Here is a 9,070-nt window from a genome sequence, read left to right on the forward strand (position 1 = left end):
AATATATGTAAAACTATATATATAAGTATACAGTGTATACTCTCTTATTATAAAACCCCGTATTTTGTTAGAAGTATATGTGAACTATTAGTGATAAATAGTTTTATTTGTGGTAAATTACTTGAGGTCATGGATATACTTGGTAACAAGTTTCTAGACATGTATAAGTGTGGTTTCATAGAGTTCGTGCATTGGTTTTGGCTGAATAACAAAACATGCACGAATCTGGAAATAAGTGTCTGCTCAGTCGACTTATGAGTCGACTCATGAGTCGACTAATGAGTCGACTGATGGGTCGACTGATGGGTCGACTGACGGGCTGATTTCCAAATTTTCTTTTATTTGCGGGTTGGGTTGGTTTTGTTTCAGGTTTGACCGCTTATATAAAATCGCTCCTACCCGAAACCAACCCGAAAACCCATCAGTTATCAGAGAAACCCTAGCCCCTCTCTCCCCTCAAAACCCTAGTTCGTTTTTGGTGATTTTTGGGGGATTTTTCGGAGGATTTCAGCGGGATTTGACGAGGTGCAGCAGAAGAGATCTTTCTCTCTCGGATTCAGGAGTTGGTCAGCATACCAAAGGCCAGTAACATCTCACCCAGCCCTATACCCACTGTTTGTATGATTTTATTTGGTTTTATTTCGGATTTTTGAGTCTAAAACATATTTTTGTGCATAAAAATAGATATTTTACATTCTAAGATGCAAGATCTATATTCTTTTTCAGTTAGTAAAAAGCTCACCAACGTTTTTGTAATATAGATCCAGATCTGGAATTAGTCTTAAATATAGGTTTCATGTGATTTAATGTTTTCAACACATTTTTTAACATGATGAAATATGTTTAGGATTTTAATGTAAGATATTACATGCAAATCTTTCGTTTCTGTTGATATACATGTGTTAGAATCGGATATATATCTTTCGTTTCTGTTGATATACATGTGTTAGAATCGGATATATATTGCTGGACATGATCAAAGAGAACATTAGTTTATAATGATATACATGTGTTAGAATCGGATATATATTGCTGGACATGATCAAAGAGAACATTAGTTTATAATTTTGCAGATAATTATCGTAAACAGAAAACTGGGGATTTTCTGCTCAGTCGACCAATGAGTCGACTGATGAGTCGACCAATGAGTCGACTGATAAGGAAAACTTTAGTTTGTGTTTTGTTTGGTCGACCAATGAGTCAACCAATCATAGTCGACTCATGGGTCGACTGATGAGGAGATTTTCAGTATTTCTTCAGTTTGGATCTGTTTGAGATATTTCAGTTTAACTAAAACTATATATGTTTGTTTACTGTTGTTGCGTGCTTTAATATGAACGGGAAGTCGCCTCGAATGATGAGTATTAGAAATTTATTATAACCTGTATGCGGACACGAGCTTAGGTTTGCGCACCAAGACACGTGAGAAATTAGGGTATATGCACCTGTTCATATAATTCATCTAGTCCATGTGTTGGGCAATTAAAATTAGGGTATATGCACCTGTTCATATAATTCATCTAGTCCATGTGTTGGGCAATTATGATGTGTAGTCCATGTGTTGGACACTGTTCATATAATTCATCTAGTCCATGTGTTGGGCAATTATGATGTGTAGTCCATGTGTTGGACATTTATTACATTCAGTCCATGTGTTGGACAGTTTTCATATGCAGTCCATGTGTTGGACATCTATTACATCAGTTTGGACCTCGAGAGTTTACACTGACACTTACATAGGCTGGACATGACATTTATATGAGTTGTGACATGACACCGTAACTAAGTTCTGAGATGAGTTCATTTTTCCTTCTATTATTGTTTCTTATATTAGATTTTGGGTTTCGTATTTAGGGACTTACTATTTGGGATACAAGGTATATACATGAGTGTTTCCTTGTTTGAATTATTTCGCTCGACGTACCTATGCCCGTGTAGAAATTTCTTAAATATTAAAACCTTCTTATTATTAGAGATTTGCAATTTGAGCTACAAGGTATATACATGAGGGTTTCCTTGTTTGGATTATTTCGCTCGACGTACTTATGCTCGTATTGTAAATTCCTAAATAGGATCAGTGATTTGATATATATATATATATATATATATATATTAACTGTATTTTTTGTATACAACGAGCCCTTATCCTTGGGGTTGGTTGTGATGTTGCTCGCTAGCGCTTTGACGCTCATTGTCCCTCCCCCTTTCAGGTAACGAGCCAGGAGCTCGGAGAGTCGCAGGTTGATGGCGAGGCACTTTAGCTTCAGTTATTCTATTATAGTTATATTTTACTTTTGAGCTCCACTGTAGGTTTTGTTTAGACATTTTAAGAGTTTATTTCTAGAAGTTGTAAAGGCTGTGTGCCTTATTTCCTCTTTTTCAGACTTTATGTATTTGAGACTTGTCGAGAACTCCAGTATATTCATTTCAGACATTGACTTATATTTCAGTATGGTAAATGATGGAATATTAATTTGATCTCTATTATTTCATCAGTTGACTCTTGTATAATCTTTTAATTACTTTTGTACCTACACCTGTTATTGATTCTACTAGAGAGATGGTAATTGTGATGGTGAAACATGTTATTGCATGGTGTGGTGCATGACAGGTTTGATATTCTTGGTTTCACCTTGGGTTGCAGCCTTGTGTGAACCCTGGAGCGTCACAGTTGGTATCAGAGTTCTAGTTCCAGTATCCTTAGAATCATCCTATGTCGAGTCGTAGAGCTAGGATAGAGTTTCTTAGGATTCATGTATAGAGTCCGTAAGGATTCCCTAGTATGAGTGAGGACGATATATGCGTATATCTCAAAATTTGAGGATATTTTTTCTATGACAACTATTTTGTGTAAACTTAAAGTATTTGGGTGAATACTAAATTGTTGTGAAAATCATATTGTAATATGCTACGTATGTATATATGTTTATTTGGACTCATAAACTCTTGTTTTCTTATGATCAGAGAGAGATGGCAGGACGTGGTAGACCTCGTACTCGGTAGGGGTGAGCACGGTTCGGTTCAAACCGAAAAAACCGACCGAACCGACCCGAACCGATCCGAAAAAAGCGGTTTTATGAGTAAGGCGGTTCGGGTCGGGTTGACAATTTTTCAAACCGACCCGAACCGAACCAACCGAATATATTTGTGCCTTTGATTTGTGGGTTTATTGCTGTCTTCGATCACCATGAATAGCAGTTGCAGGGAATTGATTCATACATAACCAATGTTCTAATGAGTCAGCTCCTTTTTTTGCCTCCACAAAGACCAAAGTCAAAGCTTGCTACACAAAGACAAAGCAAGTCCGTTACTAAATGTATGTGTATATGTCTATTTTGACTCATAAACTCTTGTTTTCTTATGATCAGAGAGATAGCAGGACGTGGTAGACCTCGTACTTGGAGAGCTAGACAGGCAGAGTCGCAGCAGGCTTCACCTGAGCCACAACAAGCTCAACCCGAGCCACAGCAGTCACCACCTGAGCTGCAGCAGGCTCCCTAGTATCTTATTGATCTCATGGCTCCCATCATAGCTAGGATGGCAGCAATTAAGGAGCTTGTGGCGAGTCATATCACGCCATCGACACCACCACCACCAGCAGCAGATCAGCCGCAGGGGATACTAGCAGTTCCTATCAGTGAGAGACCCCCAGAGGCCGCACCTGCAGTTATTCCATCAGCAGTCCCAGATAGAGCAGCAGAGCAGGAGGCTTGGCTCCTTATGGTTGAGAGGTATCAAAAGATGAGAGCACCGGAGTTCCAGGGGTCAGCAGATCCTCTTGCAGCCCATAAGTGGAAGGAGGATGTGAGTAACATCCTCTATATACTTAATGTGGATTCGGTCCAGAAGCAACGATTGGTGTCCTACAGTCTGAAGGGAGACGCCGGGAGATGGTATATGCTTCAGTTCACTCCAGAGCACCGAATGACCCTCACGTGAGAGGACTTTGTTTATTTCTTCGATGGGCAGTATATTTCTTCTGCAGCACAGACTGGGAAGGAACTTGAGTTATCCCGGCTGACTCAGGGGGATATGTCAGTGGTAGATTTTGAGAGCAGATTTATGGAGTTGCTGCACTTCACGGTCATGTGGCAGACGGGAGAGCGTCAGGCTCAGATGTTCTTAGCAGGGCTCTACCCTAATTTCGTCGTTACCTCGTCTCGAGGAAGTTCTATTCAGTTCGAGAGGTAGCAGAAGCCACCACCTCATAGGAGATTGAGACTGCCATGTTCCAGAAGGATAAAGAAGGGAAGACCATGGCAGGACAGACCGGGGATAAGGGGAAGAACAAAAGACCTTTTTCTGGATCCCAGCAGCAGCAGCAAGGTCCTCATAAGAAGGGACCCCAGCATGATCAGAGAGCACATCAGCAGCGCAAGTTCCAAGGAGTTTGCTATAACTGCTGCAAGGTCGGGCATAAGGCATCGGAGTGTCGCAGCGCACCAGCAGGAGCTCAGCAGGGCAAGGGCCCGAACCAGCAGCAGCAACGACAGCAGGGTAGAGTTCAGGGCCAGTAGGCGAGACTTGAGGCACCGCCAGCAGCACAAAAGACTGAGGGGCAGATTCGGGCAGTTCAGGAGGTTCCTTAGGGGCAGATAGTACCGTATTCTCCAGCACTAGTAGCAGAGCAGTCCCCGACCACAGGCAGAGTATATGCGGTAGTACTGCGTGATCATGGAGCTAGCGGAGCAGTAGTGGAGGGTACGTTTCTTGTGAATTCTTTTCCCGCCCGTATTCTCTTCGATTCGGGAGCTTCGCATTCCTACATTTCGTATGATTTTATGTCTAGACTCCAGCTCGTAGCTCAGCCATTAGACACCCTTTTATCAGTTTCCACCCCTTTAGGTGAGATATCGCTTCTGGAGAGCGTTTGTAGGAGGTGTACTATCAGTTTAGATGAGTCGGAGTTCGTTATCGATTTGATAGTGTTGCATATGTCCGAGTTCGATGTCATCCTTGGTATGGATTGGTTGTCTTCCTACCATGTTAGTATTGACTGCTTTGTGAAGACAGTCAATTTGCGGGCGTCCGATGGGTCCGAGATGATTGTGATAACCTCTAAGGGCAACCGTTTTGCGGAGTCATTTCTAACGTAAATCGAGGAGGTGATGCGACGAGATCAGGGTGTTGATTTATTGGAGACTACAGTTGTCTCAGAGTATCAGGATGTCTTTAGGACATACCTGGATTACCTCCTGTGAGAGAGATCGAGTTCTGTATTGAGTTGCAGCCAGGCACAGCCCCGATATCCCGCGCACCCTATCGCATGACACCAGCTGAGATGAGGGAGCTTTAGACCCAGTTGGATGAGTTGTTAGCTTAGTGATTTATTTGTCGGAGTCATTCTCCGTGGGGCGCGCCAGTTCTCTTCGTAAAGAAGAAGGACAGTAGTATGAGATTGTGCATTGATTATAGAGAGTTGAACAAGGTCACTATCCGGAATAGGTACCCATTACCTAGGATTGATGACTTGTTCGACCAGTTGCAGGGAGCACGGTTCTTCTCGAAAATTGATCTTCATTCTGGTTATCATCAGTTGCGGGTTCGGGAGATGGATATCCCCAAGACCGCTTTTCTTACTCGATATGGATCTTTCGAGTTCATGGTCATGCCATTCGGACTAACCAATGCACCTGCGGTATTCATGGACTTGATGAACCGGGTTTTCCATCCCTTCTTAGATCAGTTCGTGATTGTTTTTATCGATGACATCCTCATTTATTCGAGATCGGAGGCAGACCATGAGGAGCACCTATGATTAGCTTTGAGGACTCTGCAGGAGCATCAGTTATATACCAAGTTCAGCAAGTGTGAATTTTAGCTTTCAGAAGTCAGATTTCTCGGCCACGTCATCAGTAGAGAGGGCATAGCAGTGGACCCGACTAAGGTTATAGCAGTTCTTGATTGGGAACCGCCGAAGACGGTGACAGAGATTCGTAGCTTCTTGGGCTTAGCCGGTTATTACAGGAAGTTCATCCAAAACTTCTCAAAGATTTCGACGCCACTTACGCGCCTAACAAAGAAGGGCGTACAGTTCATTTGGAGTGCGGAGTGCCAAAAGGCCTTTGATATCTTGAAGACTAAGTTGACTTCAGCACTAGTTTTGACTATTCCGAGTAGTGACAGGACGTTTGTCGTCTACACATATGCATCATTAGTAGGCTTAGGAGGTGTATTGATGCAGGCTCAGAGGGTAGTAGTATATATCACACGGCAGTTGAGGGTGCATGAGCAGAACTATCCCACTCATGATTTAAAGTTAGCAGCAGTAGTATTTGCATTTAAGTCTTGAAGACACTACTTGTATGGATTGCAGTTTGAGCTGTTCACAGACCATCAGAGTTTGAAATATCTTTTCTCTCAGAAAGAACTCAACCAGAGACAGAGGAGATGGATTGAGTTTATCAAGGACTACGGGTTCGTGATTCAGTATCACCCGGGGAAAGCGAATGTCGTAGCAGATGCTTTGAGTAGGAAGCGTCGACATCGGGTTTCGGCTTTGAGGTGTTCATTGTATAGAGATCTTCTTGCTCTTAGCCAGTTTGATTTTAGACCCGAGATCGGTGGAGCCAGTGTATTTTTGGGAGCAGTGTCAGTTCAGCTATCTTGGAGTACCAGAGTAGTCAGATCTCAGCTGGAAGACTCTTGGATTCAAATCCGAAAGGAGGAGATTTCTAAAGAGCCTAAGGCTGATTGGACCATTGGAGCAGATGGTAAGGCTGATTGGACCATTGGAGCAGATGGAGGTTTACGGATGAAGGGTAGGTGTTAGACCCTAGAGGGGGGGTGATTAGGTCTTATGCTAATCTAATCCGATTTAAATACTAATTAAAAACTAATTAACAAGTTATCCTAGCAAGTATGAAATACCACAAGATATGTGAGCTAGGATAAGCAATGTAAACAATGAGATATATCCTATATGATGAAATATATATATGCAAGGATATAAAACTAACACAAAGGGTAAACAATGTGAACTAGATAGTGGATCATATAAATAATGAGCTAATGACAATGACGATAAGAAATATAAACACAAGAATAAATAAACGCCAAAGCACACTCAAACACAAGATATGATCACGGAGTTCGGACCTTCCGTCCTACGTCTCTGCTCCCCACTCCCGGGGAGAAATCCACTAACACAATCCGGTTTGGAAGCCGGAACTTCTTCTACACACTCGGTTTTCTAGCTAACCGAAAACTCTACAACTCACACTCTTGCAATCACACTCTACACCCACTAAGTGTTGGATCTAGCCATGTCTCCCTCAAGTGCTCAGTTATAACCTCTCCCTAGGCACGTCAACCGACGCCACTCCTCTTGGGACGATCCCCGACTCTCACCACACACTCCTCACTCGGTGTACAAGTGTATTACAAAGTGATCTCACAATTAAGCACAAATACAGTAAATGATTGTTCTCTCTAACAATTAAACTAAACTCAAATATAAATCTAGCTTATGGAAATTATAATCAAAATAATAAATTGCTAGATGAGTTTAGAAACACTTCTCTAGATCAAGATGGAGAGATGGAGAAATGAGCCCAAAACAAAAAGATAATCTCCTCCACTTGTGAAAACCAAAACAGCTTAAACGAAACCCTTAAACAAGCTTAAACAAGCTTAAACTCTTTTTAAAACCCTTGTTTAAAAAAAACTTCTTTTAAAACATTCTTAGATTCAATGAGAGTTGAAGACAATGGGGTATTTATACCCTCTCACAACTCAGCCAAAAACCCCAAGCCAAAGGACAACAAAGCCCCCAGACAACGGTAATAAAAAGAGCCGTTGGAAGCAGAAAAAGATACTGTCGGTCGACTGGAAATTTCACCGGTCGACCGATGGAGCTATCGGTCGACCGGACCGGTCGACCGACAGACTCTCTGTCGCCCAGTGAAGAAAGATCAAATGATCGGTCGACCGGTGGACCGACGAAGGCTCTGCTTGTTTTTAAGCCTCCTTCAGAAAAGTAGCGTTGCTGCCCAAGCGTATCTATATGTCGGTCGACGAAAATTCCAGGTCGCGTCGACCGATGAGCAGCAAAAACACCGAGGAAAACATTCTGCGACCATCGTCGCGTCGACCGGTGTTGCGCGTCGACGATGGATTTTTCGGTCACCGGACGGGTCGACCGCACAGACTCTTCTGTCGCCCAGGTGAACATATATAGAACTCAGGTTCGGCCTCGACCGCGTCGGGTCGACCGAATACTGATACTTCTGAAAAACAGCTTTTGAAAGCTGTACATCGATTTTGAAAGCACTATTAAAAATATCAAATAAATCCAAATAAATGTAAAACTTTCCGGGATATGATTATTAGACATGATAATAAATCATCTACAATGACTGGTTTTGAAAAAGGGACTTCCCAATGAAAAATATCATCATTTAGCAAAAATAGCCAAAACATGATAAATGTAAACATGTGAATTTTGACATTTTGGCCTAAACGCAACTCTTGAAACTTTAGCAAAATGATATATAGACTTAGTAAATACATGTATGAACTGATAGTTGAAGTCCTATAAACCTAATAAAACAATATTTTTCAAAACAAAATTGCAATATTCTATGCAATGTTTTCAAAAAACACAATATAAATATGAAATTATATATTTGCATATATATAATCATAAAAACTCAAAACACCAATGTATGTATATATATAACTATATATATATATGCATAGAAACAAAACTATTAATATAACTATATATAAATATATAGATATATATAATAATATATATATTATAATATATATATATATATATAATTATATATATATTATATATATATTATATATAATTATATATATATATATATAATATATATAATATATATATATATTATATATATATATATATATAACTAATATATATATATAGGATGAAGCTTTAACTTGGATCTTGAACTTTGAATAGCAAGGCTTCACCGACATTCCGCCAACCTCCATTGGATATCATCGTTGAAGCTCTATTCCATCCATCCTCCAACTACGTTGTTTGTCTATAATAAATAAGAAAACACAAACACTAGACAAACAACATTAGTAGTAAATT

The sequence above is a fragment of the Asparagus officinalis genome, chromosome 7, assembly GCF_001876935.1.
Source record: "Asparagus officinalis chromosome 7, Aspof.V1, whole genome shotgun sequence".
Lineage (NCBI taxonomy): Eukaryota > Viridiplantae > Streptophyta > Magnoliopsida > Asparagales > Asparagaceae > Asparagus > Asparagus officinalis.